This window comes from Neofelis nebulosa, chromosome 14 (assembly GCF_028018385.1).
Source record: "Neofelis nebulosa isolate mNeoNeb1 chromosome 14, mNeoNeb1.pri, whole genome shotgun sequence".
Classification (NCBI taxonomy): domain Eukaryota; kingdom Metazoa; phylum Chordata; class Mammalia; order Carnivora; family Felidae; genus Neofelis; species Neofelis nebulosa.
Window position 1 is genome coordinate 71,461,422 of NC_080795.1, and position 24,177 is coordinate 71,485,598.

General features: G+C 37.8%; 1 long non-coding RNA gene across 2 annotated transcripts in view; it reads right to left on the reverse strand.

Annotated features, from left to right (window-relative positions):
* The window catches only part of LOC131494629 (uncharacterized), a 97,855-nt gene that overhangs the window by 51,088 nt on the left and 22,590 nt on the right, over positions 1 to 24,177 (reverse strand). The window contains exon 1 of one of the 2 annotated variants that reach the window (XR_009253504.1): positions 3,755 to 3,822. The exons of the other annotated variant lie outside the window; for it this stretch is intronic. This is a non-coding gene — a long non-coding RNA (uncharacterized LOC131494629). Of the gene's footprint in view, positions 1 to 3,754; positions 3,823 to 24,177 lie in introns of those variants that run through there. 2 annotated transcript variants of the gene reach the window in all.

Sequence of the window (24,177 nt, forward strand, 5' to 3'; positions counted from 1 at the left end):
TTTCTCAGACAAACAAAAGCTAAAGGAGTTCGTGACCACTAAACCAGCCCTACAAGAAATGTTAGAAGAGACTCTTCAAGTGGAAAGGAAAGATCATAAGTATGAGTATGGAAAGTAGGAAACACAAAAGCAGTAAAAAATAAGTATATGTATAAAAATCAGTCAAGGGTTCACACATACACACATACACACAAATGTAAAATAACATCATATACCTGAAATATGGGATAGAGGGGAATAAAGAACAGGCTCAAATTTAAGCAACCATCAACTTAATACACACTTCTATGTGAAGATGATGTTATATACATACCTAATGGTAACCACAAATCAAAAACCAGTAATAGGTATGCAAAAAATAAAGAGAAAGGAATCCTAGCATATCACTAAAGAAAGCCAGAAAACCATGGAAGAGAGCAAGAGGAGGATCAGAGAAAAACTATAAAAACAACCACAAAACAAGTAACAAAATGGCAATAAATACATATCTATCAATAATTACTTTGAATGTAAATGGACAAAGTGCTCCAATCAAAAGACATAGAGTGACAGAATGGATATAAAAACAAGACCCATCTATATGCTGCTTACAAGAGACTCATTTCAGACCTAAAGACACATGCAGATTGAAAGTGAAGGAATGGAGAAACATTTATCATGCAAGTGGATATTAAAAGAAAGCCAGCGTAGCAATATTTATATCAGACAAAATAGACTTTAAAACCAAGACTATAACAGGCAAAGAAAGTCACTATTTAATGAAGGGAAAAATCCAACAAGATATAACAATTGTAAATATTTATGCCCCCAACATAAGGAAACCCAAATACATGAAATAGTTAATAACAAACATAAACAAACAAACTGATAGGAAGACAGTATTAGGAGGGGACTTTAACATCCCACTTACATTAATGGACAAATCACCCAAACAGAAAATCAACAAGGAAAGAATGGCTTTGAATGACACAATAGACCGGATGGACTTAACAGATACATTCAGAATATTCCATCATAAAACAGCAGAACGCACATTCTTTTCAAGTGCACATGGAACATTCTCCAGAGTAGATTACATATTAGGATACAAAACAAATCTCAAGAAATTCAAAACGATCATACTATGCATGTTTTCTGACCACAATGCTATGAAACAAAATCAACCACAAGAAAAAATCTGGAAACAGCACAAATACGTGGAGGTTAAATAACATGCTACTAAACAATGAATGGGTCAACCAAAAAATCAAAGAATAAACCAAAAATTAAATTGAGACAAATGAAATGAAAATACAAGGGTCCAAAATCTCTGGAATTCAACAAAAGCTGATATAAGAGGGAAGATTATACAATGCAGGCTCACCTCAAGAAGCAAGAAAAATCTCAAATAAACAACCTAACCTTATACCTAAAGGAGGTAGGAAAAAAAGAACAAATAAACCAGTAGAAGGAAGGAAATAATAAAGATTAAAGCAGAAATAAATTATTAGAAACTTATAAAACATTAGAACAGATTAATGAAACCAGGAGCTGGTTCTTTGAAAAGATCAATAAAATTGATAAACCTCTAGCCAGACTTATAAAAAAAAAGAAAAAGAAAAAGAAAAAAAAAGAGGACTCAAATAAAATCAGAAATTACAGAGGATAAATAACCAACATCACAGAAATATTAGTGACTGTAAGAGAATATTATGAAAATTATATGCCAACAAATTGGACAACCTAGAAGAATAGATTAAAATCCTAGAAACAAATATCTTCCTAAAACTGAAGCAAGAAGAAAGAGAAAATGTGAGCAGACCAATCACCAGCCATGAAATTGATCAGTAATCGAAAAAGTCCCAACAAATAAAAGTCCAGGGCCAGATGGCTTCACAGGAAAATTCTACCAAACATTTAAGGAAGAGTTAATACCCATTCTCCTCAAATTATTCCAAAAAAAATCCAAAAGGAAGGAAAACTTCCAAATTTATTCCATAAGACAAGCATTACCCTAATACCAAAACTCAATAAAGACACCACAACAAAAAAGAACTACAGACCAATATATCTGATGAATATTAGATGCAAAAATCCCTAAAAAACTAGCAAACCAAATCCAACAATGCATTACAAAAAAAAATCATTCACCACAATCAAATGGGATTTGTTCCCCGATTTGAAAGGGTGTCTCAATATTTGCAAATTAATCAAGGGGATACATCTCATCAACAAGAGAAAGGATAAAACTACATGATTATTATTTCAACAGATGCAGAAAAAGCATATGACAAAGTACAACAACCATTCATGATTTTAAAAAAAACCTCTGCAAAGTAGATCTACAGGGAATATATCTCAACAAAATAAAGGCCTTATATGAAAAACCCACTGCCAACATCATACTCAATGGGGAAAAACTGAGATCTTTTCTTTTAAGGTTGGGAATAACACAAAGATGTCCATTTATACAACATAGTACTCAAAGTCCTAGCAACAGCAATTAGACAACAAAAAGAAATAAAAGGAACCCAAATTGGTTCCTTTTAAGGAAGTAAAACTCTCACTATTTGCAGATGACATGATACTCTATGCAGAAAACCCTAAAGATGCTACCAAAAAACTACTAGAACTGATAAATGAATTCAGTAAGATTGCAGGATACAAAATCAATGTACAGAAATCTGTTGCTTTTCTATATACTAATAATGGAACAGCAGAAAGAGAAATGAAGGAAACAATCCCATTTTCAATTGCACCAAAAGTAATAAAATATCTAGGAATAAACTTAACCAAAGAAGTGAAAGACCTGTACCCAAAAGCTATAAAACATTGATGAAAGAAATTGAAGACAGCACAAAGAAATGAAAAGACACTCCATGTTCATAGATTGGAAGAAAAAATATTGTTAAAATGTATATACTACCCAAAGCAATCTACAGATTTAATGCAATCCCTGTCAAAATACCAACAGCATTTTTCACAGAACTGGAACAAACAATCCTAAAATTGGAACCACAAAAGACCCTGAATAGTCAAAGTAGTCTTGAGAAAGAACAAAAGCATAAGTATCACAATCCCAGATATCAGGATATACTACAAACTGTAGTTATCAAAACAGTATGGTACTGTCACAAAAATAGACATATAGATTAATAGAAAAGAACAGAAAATCCAGAAATGAACCCACAGTTATATGGTTAATTAATCTTCCACAAAGGAGGCAAGAATATCCGATGAGAAAACGACAGTGTCTTCAACAAATGGCAGTGGGAAACCTCAACAACCACATACAAAAGAGTGAACATGGACCACTTTCTCATACCATACACACACAAAAAAACTCAAAATGGATTAAAGACCTAAATGTGATACCTGAAACCATAAAAATCTAGGAAGAGAGCACAGGTAGTAATCTCTCTGTCAGTGTTCATAGCAACATCTTTCTACATGTGTCTTCTGAGGCAAGGGAAACAAAAGCAAAAATTAACTATTGGGACTACCCCAAAATAAGAAGCTTTTGTACAGCAAAGGAAGCAACTAACAAAGGTTAAAAAAAAAAAAAAAAGACCTACTGAATGGCAGAAGATATTAGCAAATGACATAACTGGTAAAGGGTTAGTATCCAAAATATACAAAGACCTCATACAACTCAACACCAAAAACACACACAAAAATAATCTATAAAATAGGCAGAAGACATGAACAGACATTTCTCTAATGAAGACATCTAGATGGCCAACAGACACACGAGAAGATGTTCATCATCACTTACCAGGCAAATCAAATGCAAATCGAAACCACAATGAGATATCACTGCACACCGGTCAGAAGGGCTAAAATAAAAAACTCAGTAAACAGAAAATGTTGGTGAGGATGTGGAAAGAAAGGAACACTTGTGCACTGTTGGTGGGAATGCAAACTGGTGCAGCCACTGTGGAAAACAGTATAAAGGTCCCTCAAAAATAGACTACACTACAATCCAGGAATTTCACTACAGGATATTTGCCCAAAGAATACAAAAACACTAATTTGAAGGGATATATGCACCTCTATGTTTATTGCAGCATTATTTATAATAGCTAAATTATGGAAGCAGTCCAAATGTCCGCTGATAGATTAATAAAGAGATGTGGTATGTAAGTGTGTGTGTGTGTGTGTGTGTGTGTGTGTGTATAATGCAGCCATAAAAAAGAACGAAATCTTGCCATTAGCAACAACATGGATAGAGCTAGAGTATAATGCTAAGTGAAATAAACCTGTCCGAGAAAGATAAATACCATATGATTTCACTCATATGTGGAATTTAAGAAACACAACAATCGAACAAAGGGAAAAAAAAGAGAGAGAAAGAAAACAAAATATAGACTCTTAACTGTAGAGAAGAAACAGATGGTCACCAGAGGGGAGGTGGGTGGGGGACTGGGGGAAATAAGTGAAGGGAATTATGACTACATTTTCATGAGGAGCACTAAGGTATACATGGAACTGTTGAATCACTGTATTGTATGCCTGAAACTGACATAACACTGTGTGTTAACTACACTATAATTAAATTTTTAAAAACTAAAAACTAGGGGCACCTGCGTGGCTCAGTCAGTTAAGCGACCAGCTGTTGGTTTCAGCTCAACTGATGATCTCACAGTTTGTGAGTTCGAGCCCAGGATCAGGTTCTACGCTGACAGCACAGAGCCTACTTGGGGTTCTTTCTCTCCTCTTTCTCTGCCCTTCCCCTACTCATGCTCGTTCTCTCTCTCTCTCTCTCATTTTAAAGAAACATTTTAAATAAATAATTAAATCAATAAATACTAAATGTATATTATATATAAATATCTATAGAGAAAATGTATATATAATGGAATATTATTAAGGCTTAATCAAAAAGGAAATTATGTCATTTGTAGCAACACGGATGAGCCTGGAGGGCACTATGCCAAGTGCAATAAGCCAGACTGGGGAGGAAGGGGAATGGGGAGAGGTTGGTAAAAAGCTACAACTTTCAGTTATAAGATGAATAAGGTCTGAGGACCTGATGTATAACATGGTGACTATAGTTGATACTAATAATGTACTATATAACTGAAATTTGCTAAAAGAATAGAACTTAAGCGCTCTCTTTATCTCCCTCTCTCACGCTCGCTCTCTCTCTCTCTCTCTCTCTCTCTCACACACACACACACACACACACACACACACACACACAAACACACAAACCAGGGGCAGGGGGAGATGAAAAATATGTGAAGTCATGGATATGTTAATTAACTCAATGGAGAAAATCCTTTCACGATGTATATATACATCAAATCATCATGCTGTATACTTTAAATATATTACGATCTTATTTGTCAATTATACTTCAATAAAGCTGGCAAAAAAAATAAGTAGAAACAAATCTTACTGGCCTCAGGTAAGTCAACTCTGGGACTGTATCTCATAATTGTCTGCATGTCTTAGAGGAGGGAAATTTCTCCTCTTTGACGATTTCATCATTTGGCATTCATCTCTGGTGATATTAGCTCCAGAATTTCTGCCTAGGCATGGCTTAGGAGGGTCAGAGATGCACTGAGAGCCAGCTTGTATTGGGAATTTTGCTAGCCAGGAAAGCTGCTAGCCAGTTGTGAACTACAACCATCCCCGAAATCAGCCAGAATGGGAGTATTCACAGGACAAAGTTCAACAAATGCCACAGAGCCAGGTTGCTTTTGTTTGCTGAGAGCCAGTTCATACCAAATGGAAAATTGATCAGAAGTTACATTTTCATTAAAAACAAAAAGTTTCTTTTACAGTATATGCTTTCCTTTTTTTGTTGTTGTTGTTCCTTATCAAATTTTTATTTAAGTTCTAGTTAGTTAACATGCAGTGTAATACTGGTTTCAGGAGAATTCAGTGATTCTTCACTTACATACAACACCCAGTGCTCAACATAACAAGTGCCCTCTGTCTCTGGGTCCCAGGATCCCCTGGCCCTTGCGGGTAGGGACTAATTCAGCACAAGGTAACATGCGCTAATGCTATTTGTGAAATATATTGGGTTATTCCAAATGACTAATGGATTTGTTTGGGTTTTGTTTTTTGGCTTAAATTTTAAACCAAAATCCTAGAGCCAGCTGATACTATTTAATCATCTGAAGATACAATAATGGCATATCAATAAATGGAGGGTCCTCCTTATTAAATATGCTAGATTATAGACGATGTAAAATATTCAACCTTCCCCCTCCTTTGTTTGACTTTGTATTTTGCTGCATGTTTTCTTCATTTTTAATCAATAAATTGTCAAAAAAAATACCCATCACCAATCTAGCCCATCCCCCACCCACCTCCATCCATCAACCTTTACTTTGTTCTCTATTGCTAAGAGTCTCTTATGGTTTGTTTCCTTCTCTTTTTTCTTTTTACTTCTCCCCCCCCCCATATGTTCATCTGTTTTATTTCTTAAATTCCATATATGAGTGAAATCATATAATATTTGCCTTTCTCTAACTTATTTTGCTTAGCATGATACACTCTAGCTCCATACATGTATTGCAAATGGCAAGATTTCATTCTTTTTGATGGCTGAGTAATATTCCATTAGATAGATGGATAGATGGATAGATATCTCTATTTCTCTATTCATCAGTCTTTATCCATTCATTAGTCAAGGGACATTTGGGTTCTCTCCATCCATTGGCTGTTGTTGAAAATGCTGCTAACATTGGGGTACATGTATCCCTTTGAGTCTGTATTTTTGTAACCTTTGGCTAAATACCTAGTACTGCAATTGCTGGATTATAGGGTAGTTCTATCTTTTAACTTTTTGAGGAACCTCCATAAGGTTTTCCAACAGTGGCTGCACCAGTTTGCATTCCCACCAACAACATAAGAGAGTTCCCCTTTCTCCCCATCCTCTCCAACATCTGTTGTTTCCTATGTTGTTAATTTTAGCCATTCTGACAAGTATGAGGTGGTGTCATATTGTGGTTTTGATTTGTATTTACCTGATGGTAAGTGATATTGAGCATCATTTCATGTGTCTGTTAGCCATCTAGATGTCTTCTTTGGAAAAATGTCTATTCATGTCTTCTGCCCATTTCTTCAGTTGATTATTTGTTTTTTGGGTGTGGAGTTTGATAAGTTCTCTATAGATTTTGGATACTAACCCTTTATTGGATATGTCTTTTGCAAATATTTTCTCCTATGTATGTATATATGCACATAAATATATGTGTGTGTGTATATATATGTATATATACATATATATATGTGTGTGTATATATATATGTGTATGTGTGTGTGTATATATATATACATATATATATGTATATATATATGCCTTTTAGTTTTGTTGGTTGTTTCCTTCATTGTGCAGAAGTTTTTATCTGATCAAGTCCAAATAGTTTATTTTTGCTTTTGTTTCCCTTGCCTCCAGAGACGTGTCTTATAAGAAGTCGCTGTGGCCGGGGTCAAAGAGGTTGCTGCCTGTGTTTTCCTCTAGGATTTTAATGGTTTCCTGTCTCACATTTAGGTCTTTCATCCATTTTGAATTTATTTTTGTGTATGGTGTAAGAAAGTGGTCCTGTTTCATTTCTTCTGCATGTTGCTGACCAGTCTTCCCATTTGTTAAAGAGACTGTCTTTTTTCCATTGGATATTCCTTCCTGCTTTGTCGAAGATGAGTCAACCATATAGTTGTGGGTCCATTTTTGGGGTTTTCTATTCTGTTCCATTGATCTATGTGTCTGTCTTTGTGCCAATACCATACTGTCTTGATCACTACAGCTTTGGGTTATAGCTATTCAACCTTTCTCCTTCTCAGCACCCTTATCTGGAATATGGAGATAAAAATACATGCAGCATAGACTGGTTAATGCTATCTAAACTACACAGTGCATGTGCAGTGCTTGCCATAAAATAAGAGATTAATAAGTGCTATTGATTTATTTTTTTAAATTTTTTAAATGTTTATTCACTTTTTGAGTGACAAAGAGAGACAAAGCGTGAGTGGGGACAAGTAGAGAGAGAGGGAGGCACGGAATCTGAAGCAAGCTCCAGGGTCTGAACTGAGAGCACAGAGCCCAATGCGGGGCTCAAACTCACAAACTGTAAGATCATGACCTGAGCCAAAGTCGGATGCTTAACTGACTGAGCCACCCAGGCGCCCCAGTGATTTATTTTTTTAATAACATAAAACCTTAGCCCACGGGAAATTTATGTCCTGTATGGTACACCCGCAGATCATAGTGAAGAATGCCACAGTTATTTATAAAACCAGCATCACAATGTCTGTGTGAGAATGAAGGCCAACAACAGAGTTCCATGAACACTAATAACAAACACTTGCATAGAATTAACAGCGCTACCCAGTAATCTAAGCACTTTACATATACTAACTCATTTAATCAACAAAGTAATCGTATGAAACAGGAACCACCTTCATCATTTCCAACGTACGGATCAAAGGCACTGTGACAAAGGTCACTCAGCCAGAAAGCAGCAGAGTCAAGATTTAAACTCAGAGTTTGATTGTAGCATCTATGCCCTAAACCACTAAACTACCTTGCCCTTTACAATAAAAAAAATTTTTTTTTTTTTGTATTGTCTCGCTGACTTACAGTAACTCTGGGAAATAAGCCACTTCGGAAATTCTCTGGCATTCTTCCCTTTGGATTCCAGCTTTATTTGCTCATTCTGGATCTTAGCCTCAGCTATGCCCAGGGCTCATAGCACTCAATTTTGCTGCCTTGAAGTTGGAGACTGAACTTCCTGGTTAATCCACTTTCTAGAACTATATATATAACACGTGGCCATCCCAGGAACAACGGTCTCCACCAGTCTGTGTGGGTGACAGCCTGGGGTTTGGGGTTTTAATCAAGGCTCTTTTGGGTTGCAAGTAAAAAAAAAAAAAGTGTACAAATGAACTTAAGCAGGAAAAATAAGGCAAGGTGGGATTTATCAAAAGGAGAGTAGGATATTCCACAGAATCCAAAGAAAGGAAACACACTCTGGAGAGATTAAAATCTGGAAACAAGAAACCTGTCAAAAAACTCAAATCCCAAACTGCCTTAGGCCCTCCCTCTATGATATTATAGGAGTTCAGAATGAGTTGCCCCAAGATGTGCTACTCTGGCATGCAGATTGTTTTGAGCTGCCCTTCAAAAGTCTCAGGAAAAAATTTTGACCTTCCCGCTAATTATGTTAAAAAAAAAAATTTAGACAGAGGACCTGCTCCAGGTACAGAGCTATCACTATGGATAACTACAGTATAATACGATCTCAGGGTGATGGACAGGGAGAAATGTAGCAAAGTCTGTAAAAATTCCTCCCTATGCCCATAATTTCTGAGTGGCCCAGCAAACATTTATTTACCATTTACGATTTTTCATCTTCCTGTGAATTGCTGTCCTTCCCTTTGAAGTTCAAGACTCCTTCCCTCTTCCCCTTAGTTCAGGATGACACATATACCTCATATTGTCTGTCTTTGGAATCTCACGTTTATGTGGGTTCCTTATATACACATTAAATTTCATTTTCTCCCATTAATCTATCTCATGTCAATTTGATTCTTAGACTAGCCAGAAGAATCTGAAAGGGTAGGGATAAACTTTCCTCCCCAACACCATGCCTCATCCCATGTTTTGTTTACACATCTTTACTCTTTTGTTTCTACAAACTAGTTTTATCTGGTGTTCTGGGTGTGGCAAAAGATGGCCATCTTATACCTTTGAAGTTCACATGTCTTTCATATATGACAAGCAGAATATGACTAACATCTCTTGAGTCCCAATTTTGAATCGTGAATTGGGAGAATATGACTGACCCTTTGGGGGTCACATGCCCATTCTTGGTTCTGTAAGTCATATGGAAGGGTAGTATCGGGGAATAGGGTCACACAGTAAAATTGTGGTGGCCGAGGCCTACACCTGTTGAACATGGCAATTGTCAGAAAAAGAGGTGTAGTTTACTGGCTGAGCAGAGCCCAAGAAAAAAAATCTACTATATATGTATAAGGGTCTGACTCATATCTTTCTGCATTAAGGATTTTGACATTCCTCAATTCCATCCTTCTCTTTGCCATTAAGGTTCCAGTGACTATATTATTCACTGAGAGTCTTGCAAATTCCTTTTTCTCATAGTAATGAAGAATCTTCTCCAACATAAAATTCTCTATTTGAACACAGTTCAATATGATTACAGCTCAATATGGACAGTATAACCTAATGCACACTGTGATAGATGGAGAAATCTGTGAACCATGTTTTTCAAGATGTTAAAATGAAGGTTTACAATGTTAAAAATTCAAATTTTTTCAAATGTGTATTATGTATCACATCGGATCTTTGTCACTCTTACAAAGGAAACCTCTTCAGATCTCACCTTCAAATGAGAACATTTTTTTGCTCAGCAAACATTCTGTGCTTGCAGAAATATATATATATGAGACAGGAGATGATAGTTTCTGCTACCTCTCAGAGTTGATGACTCTTTGCCAGGTGTCTTTAAAAATCATTAGGTATCATCAAAAAGTACACATTTAAACATAATTTTTTTCTTAAAACAATATCAAGATTTCTCTTTAAAAATTGAAGGACAGAGAGCTTGAAGAATAATCTAAAACTGAATGGAAAACTTGGGTTTCTACTCTGCTCATGTCTCTGGTAGCAGGTTAGTGGACATCTCATATCCAGTATGAGTAATCGCAGTGCTTCTCCTTCTTACTCGAAACCTTCGAGCAAGTTGTTGAACCTCTCTGACCTCACTTTGCTCATTTTTAGAAACATTTTTTATGTTATATATACATATATATATGTGTGTGTGTGTACATATATATATATATATATATTTTTTTTTTTTTTTTGGAGAGGTAGAGCATGAGAGGGGGAGGGGCAGAGAGAGAGGAGAGGAGGATCCCTCTGGGCTCTGAGCTGACAGGCTGACAACAGCAAGCCCAATGTAGGGCTCAATCTCACAAACTGAAGTTGGACACTCAACTGACTGAGCCACCTAGGTGCCCTCACCATTTTAAAAAGAAGGATAACTATACCTACCTCTCAGTATTGTTGTGAACATTACATATGGTAACATGTGTAAGATTCTTAGCAAGGTCCCTGCACAATAGCATACCCTAAAAAAATACTTGTTCTTTTCTCTGTTTATCTAACCATTTCTGTCACTAACCATTCTATTTCATGCTGGTCCGTTTCATGAGAAGAGTTAATGCCTCACTCACCTGAGATTTAGATGACGTTGTTATTAATTGGATCTGTATTCAGACATCTACTGTGGGCCAGGTAACATGGGAGAAAAGAAGGAACAATTAAATTCTCCATATCTCTTTTGACCTATATATATTTCTGGCAAGAAATTGCTACTATCATTTGTCTGTGACCAAACACAAGATACTACGTTATAAAAAGAAAGAGATCTCAGGTGATAGGAGAGATTATGTGGTCAAACTGTTCATTCTTCTCCGCCCAATGGCCCCAGTTACATCTTATAACCCTATGTCTGTGTGGCACCCAGAATAAAATTCATTGATGTGTGTCCTAGATGTGTTAACTTGAATTTGACTATTAGTGAGGCTTCTCAGTTTTCTGAGGCTCATTGTAATTTTATGTTCTTTTTATAATTACTGGTTCATGTCTCTTATCTACTATGCTGTTCGAAATTAATTCAAGGAAGATAACCAACTGAGAGACCTTCACACATGTTATTTCTCTGCCAAACAGGTTTGAATGGTTCTCCCAGTTTATTGTGTGATTTGTTTTTCTTTTTACCAAACAGTACTTTCAGAACTTTAGGTATTCAAAATTAAAATACTTTTGATATTCAAAACCAGGTATCCGGTTTCAAATTTTATATTTTTAAATTTTCTATTCATTTTGTCTCTAGAAAGATGTTATAAACAACTATCACAGATTACTGTAGGACAGAAGAACTTAGTGAATGAAATACAAATAAACAATCTGGGTTAATGAGCAAGATTCAACCCAAATGAAGTCCAGAAGCAGAAAATCTGTCCCAAAATAGAAATTTAGACTTAATGATGAACAGGATTCAGTGTTCAGAATTCTGTATCTGAGGCCATTTGACACTCTTTTCTTTCCAATATGCTGTCTGTAGCCTTTCAAATGAAGAACAGGACCCAGATGTGGAGAGGCAGAGACCCTTTCACAAGGACTGAAACAAATTGTGAAGGCTTAATTAGATCAGGAATGGATGCCAAAGAAATAGACTCATGGCCTTGAAGTGTTATCCTAGGATACTTTTAATTTCCCTCCACTAGAGGATGGCCCAGCTTTGATTTCATGTCCCTCTCGTGAAACAGTGTGCCCAAGGTAATTTTGCAGCCAGTGAAAATCCATGTAGCCACCCGAGAAGCCACCAACCATCAGGAGGAAAGTACCGCTCATAGCCTGAGTACCTGTTATGTGACAGGCACCTTACATGCTTATCTCATTTAATTCTCAATAACACTTGGTGATAGGAGTCACTATTCCTATTTCACAAATGAGGAAACTGAGGCTCAAAGAGATTAATGGTTGTCCTCAGTGTTAAACAGCTATTCACTGGCAGGGGCAGAATTGAAACTCAGGTCTTTGACTATCAAATACAAGCTTTTATTTACTGTATCATAGAAGCTCTTGCGGCCAATGGCTCCAATAAAAGTCAAATTCTTCTTAGTCAAAACACACCTCCCATGGGCTAACCATGAGTATCGTCTCTCCACTCTAAAATTCACAGCTTTCTTTCACTTGCAGCCAGGACATCCATCTCTCAGATTGCTGTGGGAAGTCCCAGAGCTGGCTAAAATAGGCTACAGCCCTTTGAGCTGAGCTAAAAATAAGAGTCAAGTTCCTGGAGGGATTTGATCTCCCACTGTAGCTGCTATTTCATTAGTGGAAAACACTGCATTGCCCTTTCCCTGACCTCCTTTGCAAAGAAGGAAATGCTTCTCCACACCAAGTCTCCCAAATCTAAAAGAGAGCTAATGAGGTCATATGGTCCAAACCCCCTACATCAAGGCAATATGGTACATCTTCCTCGAGAAAGGTAATTCTGTCCTTTGCTATTATAGGCAATTCGCTTTAAGACACTTGGACCTAATCCAAGAAACAAGAGGAAAATGTCATCGAGGGGCTTAAGCCTGTGGGTGGTGGCATGCTATTGAGGTAGCATCGGTAATGAAATTGAGTGTTCAAGTTTGGAAAAGTAAGGAGACCTTTGTAGTAATTCAAAAGATAATGAGGATCTAAACTGGGACCTAGTAGCAATAGTAGGAATAAAGAAGAGGGACAAATTCAAAGAAATAAATGTGATTTAATTCTCTGAAAAGAAACAACTAAACCAATAGCACAATAAAAAAAAAATTAATAGTTGACATTTAGTGAATGCCTACCATGTCCCAGATCATAAGTCAGTATCAAGCATGGTAACATTTTGTGCCCTCAACCAAACCTAAATAGGGTATGTCATCTTCCTTCTATTAAATAAGAAACAGCAAAAGTGCATAGGGGTTAATGGCCCCCAAGGTCTCACGGCTAGCGTAAACAAAACCAGGATTTGACCCCCAGATCTGTCTGATTTCAGTGTCATTGCTGTTGTGTGGAACAGGCAATCGATGGTGAAGAGAAAAGAAGAAGGAGAACAGAAGAATGAGAACAGGAAAGGAAAAAGCTGGTTTCAAGGGAAAAGACTGAGTTCAGCTGGATAATTTAGGGTTATTATGTCATGGGGTGTTTGGAGATGTCCGATAAGGACTGAGGAACACACAGTAAATGGCGGCAGGAAACCTGTCCAGGAGGGTATGGAGAGTCAGGCGAGTGAAGTACTGGGATGGAATCCAAGAGAAAAACTGGGTTCTAGGGGTGGGATATGAAGGAGCAAATATTTTTTTAAAGTGGAGGGACATCCAGAGCATAATGATAACAATGGCCAATATTTATTGCACACACGCTACGTATGGGCACTCTTCTAAATGTGTTAGTTGAGTCGTATGATCCTCACAACAACTTGGGAAATAGGTGTTATTATTATTATCCTGTTACAAATAAGGGAACTGGAACACAAAGTGGTTAAGGTAACGAAGCCCAGGTTCTACAGCAAGAGAGCAGTAGAGCCAGGATTTATATCCAATTTAGTACCAGAGCCCATGTTCCTTTTTTTTCTCCTAAAATCTTTTCATTGAAGTAGAACCTGTACTTTAAAAGTCTGCAAATCATAAGCGTGAAATACAGTGAATTTTCACAAATTGACACATATATGTAACCATCGTGTGGGTAAAAAAAAAAAAAAAAAAAAAATAGAATACTGCCGGCAATTCAGAAGCTCCTCTCACCTACTCTGAATCACTACTCACTCTTCCCTCTCTAGTATAACAATTATATGACTTCTAACACCATGAATCAGTTTTGACAGACTTTGAAACTTACATAAATTGAATTATACCATTTATATCTTCTGTAGATAGCCGTTTGTATTAAGCATTCTTTTGTAAGATTTATCCATTTATTGCCTTCAGCTCTGATGCTTACATTCCATCGCTGTTCAGTTCAATTTTATGAACGTATCAAAATGCATTCACCTTGACCTACTGATGATGGGCATTTGCATGGCCCCCACTGGGATCTAACACAAACTGTTTAGCTACAAACATACTTTTCTCTTTCTTTTGGTCCATATGCACACACACTTCTGTTGTGTATATGACAAGGGGTAAAACTGTTAGATCATATAAGATATATGTATATATTCAACTTTACCAGATAATGCCAACCAAGTTTTTTTAATGTCACTGTTATACATATATATTTGCAAATAATAAATCTGGCAGACTACATCTCTCCATAATATATACAAAACTCTTACAACTCAAAAATAGACAAACATTACAACTTTAAAAAGAGTACATTAAATGAATACATATTAGATACCCATACTAAAGATGTTCAACAAATGGACAGTGAGCACGTGGAAAGACACTAAAGACCATTAGTGAACAGGAAATGCAAATTAAAAGCAAACTGCAATAGAAATACTTCTGCATATCCATTAGAATGACTATAGTCAAAAGGCCTACAATGCCAAACGTTGACAAGAAGAGAAGACACTGAAACCCTTATTCATTGCTGTGAATGTGAAACTGGACAGCCTCTTTGGAAAACAATTTTGCAGTTTCTTAAAAAGTTAAATTTTAAATGCACTTAAATGTGAACTTTAAAAGGGTATCTTTTAGGTATGTAAACAAAAGCTCCATAAAGCTGTTAAAAAGTTACCAAATGTTGGATGGCTAAATTGGTTAAGCATCCGGCTCTTGATTTCTGCTCAGGTCATGATCTCCCATTTGTGAGTTCGAGCCCCACGTTGGGCTCTGCACTTGGGATTCTCTCTCTCTCCCTCTCCCTCTCTCTCTCTCCTTCTCCCTCCCTAAAGAAATAAGCTTTTAAAAAAAGTTACCAAATGTTCCAGCCATTGTACTCCACCTACAAGATCTCAGGTATGTACCCAAAGAAGTAAAAGCCCCTGTCCTTCCAAAGATTTGTATACCAATGCTCTTGGCAGTATTATCTGTAACAGCCTCAAAATGAAAGCAACCTGAACGTTCACCAACGGGTGAAAGAATAAACAAAATGTGGTATAATCAGACCATGGAATAGTATTTAGCAATAAAAAGTAGCAAACTACTGATGTATTCTACAACGTGGATGTAGCTTAGAAATATTGTGCTAAGTGGAGGAAGCTAGATATATGCAAAAAAGTGTGTGTTGTATAATTCCATTGATATGAAATGCCCATAAAGTCCAAATCTGTAGAGACAGAAAGAAGATATGTGTATGATTTGGATCTGGAATAAAGATTGCCTACAGGGGACCCAGGAACTTTTGGGGGGAGTGGAAATATTCTAAAACTGGATTGTACTCATGGTTGTACTGGTTGAGAAATTTACAAAATACTGAATTATACACTTACAGTGGGGAAACCTCATGAGTCCTAAATTATACCTCAAAGAAACAAAATACAATAAAACAGAAAGTTATCTTTTCCATAAAGAATTCTGGCCCCTCAAACCCAAGTGGAATTGGTTGTTCCCCACAAACGTGCCATGAGCAGTGCTTAACCTGTCGAAATTTCCATGCTTTATTAGCCTCTTCTCCTAATTAGAATGGGAGTGTATTCAAGTCATAAGTTGGCCTTGCCATCCATTTTTTTAAACATCTGTTTATGCATGTGTGCCTCCCCCTGTAGTTTGTAAGTACTTTGAGGAGAGTACAGGTATCCCAACATCTACCACGATGCCTTGACAAATGTACCTGCACAATAAATGTTTGCTGAAGAATGAATAATACATTAATACAGAAGAAAAGCAGAAATGTACTATTATATATCTGTTTCACTGGTCATAAGAATATCTTTCCATCAAATTTCATTATTTCATTTTACAGCATTCTCTCATATATGAGAATATATATATATATATATATATATATATATATATATATAAATATATATACACATACGTACATACACACACTTGCACATACACATGTGTTTGGATATATATACATATATATATATACATATATATATATGTATACATATATATATATATATAATTTTACAGGTGAGAAAGACAGGTATGACTAAGAAAAAGTTCAAGAAGCTAAAAGTAAAGGTCAGAACTTCAGCTCCTATCACATATTTTTCCAAACTGGAGAACATTAAAAAATGCTATTTAGGCTAAAAGGAGGGGCATTCCTTGACAAAAAAAAAAAAAAAAAAAAGACAAACTTGGAGGAACTTTGGATAATTACCAAGGACTCTGATGTGGCACTTTGTCAATGCTGCCTATTCTACATCATGCTTAAATGTTTCTTCACTTTGGGGACACCTGTGTGGCTTAGTCGGTTGAGCATCTGACTTGGGCTCAGATCATGATCTCACAGTTCATGAGTTCCAGCCCCACCTGGGGCTCTGCGCTGACAGCTGAGAGCCTGGAGCCTGCGTCAGATTCTGTGTCTCCATCTCTCTGCCCCTCCCCTGCTCATGCTCTGTCTCTCTCTCAAAATAAATAAACATTAAAAAAATTAAAAAAAAAAACAAAACCCTGTCTCTTGTGGGTGATGGGCAGGGAGGAGGGCACTTGTTGGGATGAGCACTGGGTGTTGTATGGAAACCAATTTGACAATAAGTTATATTAAAAAAATAATAAAATTTAAAAAAATGTTTCTTCACTTTTGAAAAAGAAATATGTGACTGTGATCTCATATGTCTTATGGCAATTAAGATATTCATGGGGCGCCTGGGTGGCTTGGTCGGTTAAGCGTCCGACTTCGGCTCAGGTCATGATGTCACGGTCTGTGAGTTCAAGCCCCGCGTCGGGCTCTGTGCTGACCGCCAGAGCCTGGAGCCTGTTTCAGATTCTGTGTCTCCCTCTCTCTCTGCCCCTCCCCTGTTCATGCTCTGTCTCTCTCTGTCTCAAAAATAAATAAACATTTAAAAAAAAAAAAAGATATTCAGTCTTGGGGCACCTGGGTGTCTCGGCTGGTTAAGCGTCCAACTTTGGCTCAGGTCATGATCTCACAGTTCGTGAGTTTGAGCCCCACATTGGGCTCTCTGCTACCAGCATTGAGGCTGCTTCAGGTCCTCTGTCCCCTTACCTCTGCCCCTCCCCGTTTGCACGCTCTCTTTCTCAAAAATCAGTAAACATTAAAAAAAAGATATTCAGTCTCTCCTGCCCCATATCTCCCATTCTACCATCAAAACTCATGCTCAGACAGACACACACACAAACTCATGCATGCACAATTGTGAACTTTTAGACACATTAGCCATATATTCATACACAGATATGTTCAGACATGAATGCACTTTAACCACACGCACTCACACACATACTCATACAGGTACTTGAACATACATTGTTCAGCTGCAGGGACTATCATTTACATCACAGACAATGCAAATGGTGTCTTCTACAGTTGTGCAGTACTCAACTTACACAATCGAACATGACAACCTTACACACACACCCATCCAAAAATTCACAAATCTATGGTTCTCCTCTCTCTCTCTCTCTCTAAAACTGCCTTTCACCAAGTACAATACATCAAAATGAAAGAAAAAACACAAGGGGAATTTTAAGAAGTGAGGTAGTGACCTGAACAGGTGAAATTAGGAACAGATATCAACAAGATGAATTGCCCACAGCTTCCTGACCAAGACCACCATCAGATGGAGATAAATAGACATATTTTAGATCTTATAAATGCACAGCCATGCAGGAAGCAGCCAGCAACCATCACAATTTTTTCCTCAGAAAATGTAACAATCAGATGAAGACAAAGGCTGATCAGAACATGAGTGCTCAGGGGCGCCTGGGTGGCGCAGTCGGTTAAGCGTCCGACTTCAGCCAGGTCACGATCTCGCGGTCCGTGAGTTCGAGCCCCGCGTCAGGCTCTGGGCTGATGGCTCGGAGCCTGGAGCCTGTTTCTGATTCTGTGTCTCCCTCTCTCTCTGCCCCTCCCCCGTTCATGCTCTGTCTCTCTCTGTCCCAAAAATAAATAAAAAATGTAAAAAAAAAAAAAAAAAAAAAAAAGAACATGAGTGCTCAAATCAAAGCCATCGTCTCATAGTTGTCGTGTTTTACCTATTGTCCGGGAAATGCACACTTTCCTATTCTCACTCCTGACTAAATATGAAAAAACGTAAAGCAAAAACCAAAACCAAAACCATTACATTTCAAATTATAAATTCTGTAAGTTAGGACCTACTTCTGGGTTATGAAGGTCGTAAGTTCTAACCCCCTATTTGAGGTTTTGCTTCCAAGAGTATTCTATTAAGGTTAAGTTGGGGGATCCCCAAGCCAGGCTGCCTGGTTGAATCCAATCACCATCAATTCTTAGTTCGGTGAGGTAGGGCAAGTAGCACACTAATGTTTTTCACCTTGGTGTCCTCATCTGTAACATGAGAGACAGAATCTTACACAGCTCGTGGAGTTGGAGGAGGAGTCAATGAGTTACCATGGAAACAGAGTTATAAAGTTCCTGGCAGATAGTAAGTGCTTGGTGGATGCTACCTGCATTTGTTATAATATCCATGACTGGCAATTTCAGATTTTCTGCTCTAGCATTGAAACTATGAGTTTCTCTTGGTTTTCACTCATAGGTGGATCTTGAGAAACTTAACAGAAGACCATGGGGGAGCGGAAGGGGGGAAAAATTACAGAGAGAGAGGGAAGCAAACCATAAAAGATTCTTAAATACTGAGAACAAACTGAGGGTTGATGGGAGGGGGAGAGGGGCAAATGGGTGATGGGCATTCAGGAGGGCACCTGCTGGGATGAGCCTTGGGTGTTGCATGGAAACCAATTTGACAATAAATTATATTTAATAAATAAATAAATAAATAAAACCTTTAGGATCGAGAAAGAAAGAAAGAAAGAAACAAACAAACAAACAAACAAACAATGAGTTTCTCAGCCACACAAACCTGAATTTAAAGCCCAGCTCTGGCACTTGGGAGCTGGGGAATCTTGTACAAATAAACATCAGAGCTTAAAGTTTCCTCATGTGTGGTCAAGGATTGTGGCAGTGACGATGAAGGCTACAGCACAAAGAAGCTCCCATGTTAGCTTCCTCCCATGCCAGGCCATATTCAGAGCACTATTGCTCCCGAAATTTCACTTTACAAAAGGCCTCTGCGCACATTACCCCATGCACACCTCATGGAGAGCTACACATACCACTGAATCAAGAGTATATCTCATGACATCAATGTTCTGCTGGTTCCCATGCTCCAAAATTTCTGCCCCCAGATCATTCAGGCAATTCTTCAGGTGCAAAAGCTAGAAATAACACATCTTCTCACCATGGAGGTGCAAGCATTACGAGATGTAATCTTTGTGAAAATTGGTCTCTACATACCTTAACTATAGCTACTTTAAAAAATAACAGGGTCAAGTTCATCGTTGGAACTGTTAGTGATTTACACAAGTGATGTCATCGGACACTCGTAATAGCCCTGTAACACAGATAGTGTTATCCCCATTTTATGGAGAAGGGAGTTGGCTCCAGTTCATGCAACTGGTAAGAGGCAGAACTCGACTTTAAATCTAAATGTTTTAAGCCCAAAAGTTCCTCTGTAGTCGGCTGCTGATTGGCAGGTGTCTAAAAGCTGTGCCTGGCACCATACCTCCAAAATATTTGGTGAAGGAACGAATGTGAACAAATGAATAATGAAATAAATACAGTGAGCAAAACCTCGGGAAGATGACAACACTGTAGTGGCGTAGATATGTGACAACCTTACAGCCCACAAGTTTTAGGAGAGACCAGTTCCATCATTCAGTAAGCTCAGAACTGATCTGGGCAATAGACATAGGACATACTCAGTACCAGATTGGGTAACAGAGCTACAATAAGGCTCTAAGGATCTTGGGAACTAGTTGCTCAAATCATTGGTTCGAATTTAATTTGCAGAGAGAAGATCTAGACATTAAGCCTATAAGGTGAAGGTAAAACCTGTCTCTCCACAGAGGCATTTTGGAATGAGGCACGATGCAGAATCAGACAAGGTTCCATTCTGGAGTTATTTTTGCAGATAGTACTTTTGTAAAGCCTTTAGGTGGGGGGTCGTGTTGTAAAGATTGCCAAGGTATCTACAGGCCACTATTCATCAACGTTGTTACCTTCCACACTGGTACCAAATGGTGACTCACGGAGAGGAGATACCAGGAGAGATTTTCTGCTTTCAAACCTACTATCTTCAAAAGAGGGCTGTTCATGTGTCAAAGTAATCCCATCATTTGACACAGTTTCTAAAATGGATCTAAGATTCTCTTTCCTGCTACTGCCCTAGGAGACAAGTGGTCTTTAAAATGTATGTTAAACAAGAGAGGCTACCTGAACCAAGGGTCTGGCATTTGGGGACACTCTGGGGATTTCGTAGTAGGAAGATTTAGGCATGGGGGTGGGGGGGGGGGAGGAGAGGTCAGTCATATAGCTGGAAGCCATTTGTAAAAGAAACACTTAAAATCAGAAAAACTGGAACTGAAAAGATGTGTTGTGGGCAGGGGCAAAAAAAAAAAAAAAAGGCTAAACTTAAGTTTTTGGCCAGAGGGTTCATCAGAGAGAGTCTGAAGAAGCTGTAGGGAACTCATCCCAATGATCTTCCTTGCCTTTTACAGATAAGGAATGGGGACCCAAGGGGATGATGGGATTGTCGCAGTCAGCATCAGAAATCCAAAACAAGACGGCTGGTCTCCCGGTCTTCTCTGCCAGTCAGCTGTCCCATCCTCTAGCTGCCTTGGGGTTTGCCTGTCTCATGCCGTTGCTCTCTCCATTCTTTCCCAAGAGGGAGACTCTGTGTACGTGTAGGGAAGGGAGGGTGAGGGCAAGGGTTTCCCACTAGAGCTATGGTAGTGGTGGGAACATGAACTAGGCAAAGTATTTTCCATGTTTGTTTGCCTGCTTAGGGGCCTGGCGTACACGCTTTGTGAGAAAAATTACAAAATGCATCAAAATAGAAAGAAAAAAGCAGTCACTTACTATTCCACAGTTCTGAGGTACTGTTACCACTTTACCGTATTTCCTTCCAGGCTTTCGTTGTACCTTTCATAGAAGTTGCTCAATACTGAAAATACAAATCTGTTTCCTATGCTTTTTGCTTAATTTTATGTCACAGTTTCCCACACCATCAAAAATTTCCCTGAGCATAAATTTTAGTGACAACACAATATTTCATTACAAACAGGTACCATAACTCATGCTCCAATAACGTTGGACTTTGGTGACTTCCAGTTATTAAATTGTGTAACAAAAAAGACACTGAAAGTTTTCATGCCTAAATCTCAGTCTGCATTTCTAAAGGTTTCCTGATGGTTGAGTGCTGGAAGTAGGATTTCTTAGGTCAAACGGTAGGTCTGAACATTCTTAAAGCTCCTAGGAACTTTTTAGGAAGGGCTTACAAATTTATACATATTTCAGAAGTGTCTGCAAAGACATTGGATTGCATAAATAAACCAGCTCGATGCAATTAAACTCTCTATTTAAGATTCATTTCTCCTGCCTATGCAGTGAAAATTACCAGGCAAGTGATAATTTAGTACAAAGAAAAAATATTTTATTTCATCTTTTTAGAAATACCCAAATGCTGTAGCTCTGAGCTGTTCACTGGCATAGCCACTAGCCACATCTGGCTGCTGTGCATTTGAAATGTGGCTGGTCCAAATTGAGATGTGCTGTTAAGTACAAAATACATGCCAGATTTTGAAGACTCACTAGAGGAACCAAGAATTAAAATATCTCATTAATATTTTTCATAGTGATTGCATGTTGAAATGATAAACATTTGGATATATTTGCATTAAGCAAAATATATAATTAAAATTAATTTCATCTGTTTCTTTTTATCATTTTAATGTGGCTACTAGAAAGTTCAAAATTACACATATGGCTCTCACTAGGTAACTATTAGACAAGGCTGCTCTAGCTAGTTCCCAGATTCCTCCATGGAAGTACGTGGCTAACACTTAATTCGGCTTTGCCTTCCTGGCTTTTGTGAGTTCAGAAAATTGGCAATTTGGAACCAATGGTTCCTTCTTTCTCTTGTGGAGCTGAGTACAGTCTGTCTTTCTTAATTTCCTTCTACTCTTTTTGCCTGCCTATATTCTTTAAACTGTCACCATGAGACTTCACCTAATAAGTCACTTTCCTTCCCTCCATTCTTTCATTCAATTAGAAACCACTAATCGATCACCTATAATGTAATCACTATGCCTTCTAGGCCTAGGAGTACAAAGATTACTAACACAAAAGTCTTGCCCTCTTGAAGCACCGTCTAGTGAGAGAGAGAGACCCTGAGATAATTATAGTTCTCTTGTTGCTAAAGAGAGGATTAAGAGCATCAGCACGGAGGCAAGATTAGGCAGGGCAGTAGAGAGAGTCTGGAACTGCAGGCCAGCCATGACTCTGACCCAGAGATGTTCCTGAAGACTGTTGGCCTCAGCAGCACCATGGACACAGAGATGCCGATGGCCGTTTCTAGCTCAGCCCTCAAACTGAAACAAATCCTGCTGCCTGCATAATCGTATAACAAGTCTTACTTCTATTTTCCCAAAGGCAGCATTAAAACCATGTCTCCAATCCTTGTTCACCAAAGAAGCCAAAGTGAAGAAAAAGGCCATATCTAACCACTCATTGTATGGTTTTTTTCCTCTTTTCTTTTTTTCCCAAGCGTTTATTTATATTCCAGTTGGTTAACATAAAATATGAGTTCTAAGTGTAGGACTTAATGATTCATCACTTACGTACAACACACAGGGTTCATCACAAGTGTCCTCCTTAATTCCCACCACCTATTTAACCCGTCTCCCCACTGACCTCCCTTCCAGTAACCATCACTTTGTTCTCAGTAGTTAAGAGTCTATTTCTTGGTTTGCTTCTTTTCCCCCATATATTCATGTGTTTTGTTTCTTAAACTCCACATGAGTGAAATCATATGGTATTTGTCTTTCTCTGACTTATTTCATTCACCATAATACTCTCTAGCTCCACATCATTGCAAATGGCAAGATTTCTTTTTTAAAGCTGAGCAACATTCCAGTGTGTATGTGTGTGTGTGTGTGTGTGTGTGTGTGTGTGTGTATACATATACGTATACACACCACCTCCTCTTTATCCACTCATCATTTGATGGACATTTGGGTTCTCTTCATAGTTCGGCTATTGTCAATAGTGCTGCTATAAACATTGGGGTGCATGTATCTCTTCAGATTAGTGTTTTTGTATTCTTTGGGTAAATACCCCATAGTGTGATTGCTAGATTGTAGGGTTGTCCTATTTTTAATTTTTTGAGAAACTTCCATACTGTTTTCCAGAGTGGTTGCACCAGTTTGCATTCCCACCAACAATGTAAGTGGGTTCCCTTTCTCCCCATCCTCACCAACATCTGTTGTTTCCTATATTATTAATTTTAGCAATTCTGACTGGTGTGAGGCGTTTCTCATTGTAGTTTTGATTTGTATTTCCCTGATGAGTGATGTTGAACATCCTTCCATATGTCTATTATCCGGATGTCTTCTTTATATTCTTTAGAAAAATATCTATCTTCTTTAGAAAAATATCTATTCATGTCTCCTGGTCATTTTTTCACTGGATGATTTGGTTTTTTGGGTGTTGAATTTGATACGTTCTTTATAGATTTTGGATACTAACCCTTT